The sequence below is a fragment of the Eubalaena glacialis genome, chromosome 5, assembly GCF_028564815.1.
Source record: "Eubalaena glacialis isolate mEubGla1 chromosome 5, mEubGla1.1.hap2.+ XY, whole genome shotgun sequence".
In the NCBI taxonomy this organism is placed as follows: Eukaryota; Metazoa; Chordata; class Mammalia; order Artiodactyla; family Balaenidae; genus Eubalaena; species Eubalaena glacialis.
This window is the reverse complement of record NC_083720.1, coordinates 38,895,339-38,901,338: the sequence shown is the minus strand read 5'-3', so window position 1 is coordinate 38,901,338 and position 6,000 is coordinate 38,895,339.

The window sequence follows — 6,000 nt, the reverse complement described above, 5'->3', positions numbered from 1 at the left end:
CTCTGTATTATTTAGGGATAATACATAAATAGTAAAGGTACATAAACATTCATCAAAATGATGAACGCAAAATTCAGGATGGGGGTGACAGTAGCAAAATGGTGGAAGAGAAAGCTCTAGACCCTCTTTCCTCCAATAGACACATCATATAGACCAGTTCTGTTTGTGAGAAATCCAAAATTCAGGATGATATTTTCTCGAGGGAAGGATGGGGACAATGTGTATAGGGGAAGGACAGAGGTGGCTTCAGGAATATCTGCAATGTTTATGTTTTGTCTTGTAGGAGGAGGATATCTGAACTAAATATAGTACAGACATTAGGAGTGTCTAAAGCTGGGTGAAAAATATGTGGATGCTTGTTAAATATGCTGACAATACCTTGAAATATCCCATAATCTAAAAGGAGGTTGAAAGCCCCAAGAAGAAAGAAATCCACATTCTGGCTTTCATGAGTCTCCCAGCATAAATAACAGCTCCTACCCAATCAACCCAGAGTCATCAGGCCCTGCCACGTTCCCTAATCTTCACACCTCATTATAATAAATGGAAGACAATCAAAGATCACTAGACATTTGAGGAAAACTTCTCATTGAAAACAAGAGAATAAAATGATCCCCAACAAAAGAAACTCTTTCAAAAATTCTCAGTAGTATAATCCTCAGAGAGAATAAAGAATATACTGCATTCATAACATTCTATAGAAAAAAATTATATATATATATATATATATATATATATATATACACATATATATCGGAAGATAAAAATTTTATATATTTATATATATATATATATATATATATCGGAAGATAAAAATCTAAGAAATCTTCCAGAAAGTAAATAGAAAGGGAAAAGGTAGAAAATATAAGAGATTGAGAGGCATAGCAGATCAATCCTGAAGTTTCATTATCTGAATAATAATATAATAATTAAGATGATGACAGAAATAGATACTATAAGGAAAACAAGAATTTTTTTAAAAAAAAGCAAATTTTAGAATTGAAGGACATAAGTCTCTAGATTGAAAAGCTATATTAATTGCACAGAACAATTGATAGATAGATAGATATCATCACAAATGATAAAGAGAAAAATGTAAAGGTTCCAGAGAGAAGGAAGGGTAACAGTTTACCTATAAAGGAAATAGAAGTAGGTATCAAAGTTCTCATCCACACTGAAGCCAAGAAAACAATAGAGCTGATCATCCAAAGCTTTGATGAAATTTTATTTTCAACCTAGAATAACCCATTGGCATCATATAAGGGATGAAAAAGATAGCTTTAGACATTCAAGGCTTCTGAAAACTTACATCTAAAACTCTTTCTAGTAGGTTATTAGAGATAATCTTTGGCAAGAAAAAGAGTAAGCAAGCAAACAAGCAAGCAACAAACAGAAAACTAAGGGATTCCAGTATCCAGGGTTTTAACAAAGAAAAAAGGAAAGAAATGAACTAAAATCAGAGGATGACCCAGTGGGAAGCAGGTATAGATACAAGTGCAGATTAGAACTGAGGTCAAAAGGTCTCAGGAAGGAGATTTGGGAGTTGGGAGAGCCGGAGGGAACTTTTTAGAACATCCTATTGGATACAGTGGTTGGAAAAGATTTAAAGTATACTTCTTTTCAGTAATGAAAGAAAACCTGCAAAGATATTCCATGAAAATCAGAAACTCACAATCATGTAATTACAATTGTGTAACTACTTTGACTTTCCACTTGTATAGTCCACCTAAAAGAAAGGGACAAGGACAATTATGGCTACAGAACAGAATGTAAATGTTCAGCCTTGAAAATGTAAAAATGTAAAAGTTGAGGATGTAGAAGCCAGAGGGGGGCACGGAGAGGAGGACTGAGGAAAGGCACTGGGTGGGGGTGGGAGGCGGTTATCTCCATCATATAAAACTAGGAGCAAAAGTTCTGTCTCTATAGTGGAAAAAGAAATTAAAGTGTAAGCACATTATTGCAAATTGCAAGGACAACCAAAAGAGAAAAACAAAGAGAGAAATGATTGTATATGATAATTCCAGGGAGGTGAAGTGATGATTCCTGTAAAAGAAGTAATTCCTCTTCTATCGTTGCAGAATAGAGAATTCCTAAAATTGATAAATCAAAAAAGAACTTTATACTCCTGTTATTTAGCCATATGGAACTAATCTTATGTGATAGCCTAAAGAATTAAAAGTGGAGTTAATTAGAAGTCCCTAGAATAATATCTGCCTGGCATGTAGCCATCCTCAGTCAATATTGATTTAATAAATGAACAGTTGAGAAGGGATGGAGTAGTGTGGACCGTTGTATTTTTGTCTTTCCATTGCATTGGATTTTTTAGCCATAAGCATGCATGACTTTAAAAAAATACTCACAGAGAAAGACAAACACTGTATGTTATCACTTATATGTGGAATCTAAAAAATAAAACAAACTAGTGAATATAACAAAAAAGGCAGACTCACAGATATAGAGAACAAACTAATGGTTACCAGTGGGGAGAGGGAAGGGGGAGGGGCACGGTAGGGGTTGGGGATTAAGAGGTACAAACTACTATGCATAAAATAAATAAGCTGCAAGGATATATTGTACAGCACAGAGAATATGGCCAATATTTTATCATACCTGTAAATGTAGTAATCTATAAAAATTTTGAATTACTACACCTGAAACTAATATAATATTGTAAATCAACTATACCTCAATAAAAAAAACTCTAATATTATCACACTACACGCTAAAATTTCTATGAAACAAAAAAAAGTTATCAAAATTTTAAGCATTAAGGATTTGAACATGAACCTCTCCCAAAGAAAAATAAATTCACTGTTTTAAAAAACAGATATCATGTTTTGGTTTGAGAACAGTTTGTATAAAATACAGATCAAAATACAAAGTACATTCTGCAGTACTGAAAATACAGTTTTCATGAATGGATATTTGGAATTCTTGCATTTTTCACTTAAAATTAACTGGCTTCTTATCTATAATTTTCACAGTTTTATTTATAAAATGATAAGAAAGAATTTCCAACTAGTATTTGCAAGTACTTCTCTGCAAATAACACATCCCTGGTGTGGGGAGTCTTTATTTCCAATTAATGTAAAGCCAAAGTGGATAAAATTATAATATTGGATATAATTTTCTCTTTTTATTATTTTTAGTTACTTGAGGAATCTTGGTATAATACCTATGAATTTGGATCACATACCTGCAACTCAAGTCACTAGGAAATCTCATCTTGAGGCTTGAATATGCTGAAAAATTATAATTTTTTACTCCCATTTTCTTGCATTTCAACATCAGCATTCTCTTGGCCTCCTTATTTTGTCTGTTAGTTATTTTGGATATTCATTAAATAATCTGCAATTATGAAGAAATGGTTCAAAACTTCATACTGTTCACCATCCCGCTGGGGAGCAATATCTAGCTGAGTGAATGAACTGCCAGCTGACAGCTTGATTCTGACTGTGCTCATCTGACCATCAGAAACCACGATACGCAAGTAGAGCTCTCAAAGTTGTCTGTTTTAAAGGCAGCAAGAAGAGAAGATATATCATCCTTTACTCTAAGATTCCAATAAAAATGGTGAGAGCATCCCAATGGTAGGAGATGCAACGGTGCTCCATTTATAGCTGGGAATTTTTGAAGGGGTTGGAGTGGGAAGACAAAGATCACTTCTATTTCTTCTGCAGACTTTTCCCTCTGAGTTGTTGCTTCTGCTGAATTATTTGAAATTGTAGATCATCCAACACATACTGTTCATTCTTCATATCATGTTGGCTCATGCTTTGCCCATTCCCACCATTTACTTTTCCCAGCAACAGTGGATGGGTTCAGATTGGGTTTTGCTGTGAGTGACAGGAAATCCAAAACAGCAATGTATTTCCCTCTTAAGTAAATTAAATCGGGGTAATCACTGAATGGTAGGTATGGTAGCTCCATGATTGTCAGGAACCCAGGCTCCTTCTACCTTGTTGCTCCACCATCCTCAACAAGTTATATTTACTTTTATGGTCCATAATAGCTGTTAAAGCTCCAGCCATTGCCTCTTCATCCCTTTATTCAAGCCAACAGAATATAAAAAGGGGCAAAGAATTGAACTTGCCTTCCTTTAAGAACACTGCTAGATGTCATGTATACTCTAGTTCTACTTGCTTTTCCTTGACTAGAACCTAGTGACATGATCATACCTACCTACAAGCAAGACTTGGAAATTTAATCTTTCTTTTGAGCAGAAAGAAATTGGAAGAGGCTTATTACTAAGAGAAAAAAAAAAGGAAACAACTAGAAGACTCTGCTACCATTGTGATCTTAAACTGATGGCAAGTGCCAGTGGGCTGCCTATGAATGCTTTACAGAGTACTCCTAAGGAAAGGAGCTTGTAAAAGGCTACAGGTTTACATGCCCAGCTAAAAGTAGGCTTCTTGTAAGGAAGAAGAAGGAAGCAGACATTGGGAGAAACCTGGCAGCTTCCAACATAACCATGAATGCTGAGTTGTGTGTATCAGACTTTTCCTAAAGAGTCAGGGCAACAGAGGATGTTTACATAAAACAGTGAAAAACACTGATTGTAATCTTAAAGTCTGTGACCATCCAACTCCTGGGAATTGATCACAGGTCACAAGGCACCTTAGGGTAAATTCTCCAGTCTTCACCCCTTCTCACTTCTCTGATCTTTTCTCTCAAGTCTTCAGAACCTCGAATTCCTGGGAGCGACATCATTCTGCATAAGAAATCAACTCTCAGCTTTAGGTGTGGGAAGTGAGGTCCCAAAGTCAAGATCTAGAATTTTATTTTCCCTAACAAAGGCAGTTTTTCCCCAAGAGGATTTCTAGTTCCAGTCATCATTGAAGTAATGTTTCCACCCAATTTAACTTGTTTGTTAAGAGTCAGTGCTCAGGTAAGCCAAGCTCTCCTTCTCCTGTTTTGACAGCTGACAACACATCAGCTGGCGGCTGCTTTGTCAGCCTGGTTTGTGGACTGAAGATGTCAGGGAGCCGAGTCCTCAGCTAATTGAAGATGGACACATAGTATAAGTGAAAAATAAACCTTCGTCTTTTTAAGCCACTGAGATTTGGGGGTCATTACTAGAATGTAACCTAGCTTATCCTACTTGATGCAATAGCCAAATTATCTATGCCTCTCAATATGAGCATCGTTTAAAGTTTTTTACAGAGGTTAACTAACTCATTTCATTCTCATATGAAGCAGATGCTATTATTATCCCCATAATTTTCCCAGATGAGAAAATGTAGAGATGAAAGAGTGGATTCGTAATTAAGTGTCAGTACTCTCGGACCTGAGGATTCTAAGTCTGCTTTCATGCTCTGGTCACTCAGACCACAGTTTTTTCCTCTTGAATTAATAAATAATCACTCAACTATCATGGGTGCCTGTTAAATGCCAGGGTCTCCACCTTGGGCACTGGGAATACAAGAGTGAACGAGACAGACAATAACTTATTTTGTAGTGGAGGAGAATGAAAAGATTCAAACGAATAAAGAATAATTTCAGTTCATTATGAAGGACATAAAACACAGAGAAAAAAAAAAAACACAGAGATATTGCAGAGTGAGGGGAAATGACAGTCCTGTGAGATGAAATTGTTAGAAAGAAGGTGGTTTTTGAGTTGAAACGAGAGAGATGAGAGACGTGCCAGGCAGAGGGAACGGGGCAAGGGTCTTGAGACAGGAGAGGCAGGTGCATCAGCTGTGCAGAGGGAGGGAGCCAGTGTGGCAGACAGAAGAGGCTGAGGAGCGGGTAGGAGATGCTGCTGGAGGCTGTGCAGGACTGGAGGGTCCCGCAAGAACTCTGCAGCTGGGGAGTGACTCGACCCCATCTGCTTTGTGGAAGCAGCACTATGGATGCTGCAGTATGGTGAGTAGAAGCAGGAGGGGAGACGGGAGACTCCCGCATCAGACTAGGGCTATTCACGGTGAAGGACGGCTCATCCTCCACCCCTATCCTTTTTGAAACTCCGGGCGTCTACTGCGCCCGGCTAGAACGCAGCCT